Source organism: Trypanosoma equiperdum (assembly GCF_001457755.1).
Source record: "Trypanosoma equiperdum strain OVI genome assembly, contig: ctg_1726, whole genome shotgun sequence".
Lineage (NCBI taxonomy): Eukaryota > Euglenozoa > Kinetoplastea > Trypanosomatida > Trypanosomatidae > Trypanosoma > Trypanosoma equiperdum.
Window position 1 is genome coordinate 3,542 of NW_027123756.1, and position 757 is coordinate 4,298.

The window sequence follows — 757 nt, forward strand, 5'->3', positions numbered from 1 at the left end:
ATGCAACACTTTGTTGGTGGTACAGTAATACATGTGCTTTTCTTTAATTTTTTGCGTAAATGTTGTGCATGTACGGTGAAGGTAAGGAAGCGCATTCAGTGTCGCATTTGCAGAAAATTAATAGCCGTAGTGTGGAGAAGAAGGAAAGAAAAAAAGATGATGATTATGATGATGGGTGATACGCTTACGCATATATTTATTTACTTATATATTTATATACAAGCACATGGGGGGGGGAGAAGACGAAGGAAAGGAAAATTGTGGTGTGGATTAGGAAAGTGGCGCAGCATATTGAGTTAAGTGTAAATGTATTTGCCACTTAAATATGTGATACATAGCGGTGTGACTCTTCACAGCGAAATCGGTAGCAAAGAAAAGGTGAGGAATGAATTTTTTTTTTAAAAAAAGAAAAAAATTGTTAAGGTTGCCATGTTGTTTGTCATTTCCCTCCCTCGTAATATCTCTCATTAGCTTTCAACCTGAATTTGTTGTATATGCCATTTTGGACACCTTCTCCTCCATTACTTCCCGTAGCGATGGCTTTGTAGGGAAAAGTGGAAGGAATTCTCATTCGTTTATTTATTTATATTATGACAATGTTTGAGATACGTGTGTCCTGCTTTTTTTTTTTTTTAGACATGATACAAACAAATACATCATATATTTATTTATATAATTATATGTTTGGAGGAGAATGGGTTCGGTAAGTGAGCGAGAGATATGTGAGGGAACGGTGTTGGCACTTGATTTTTTTTTT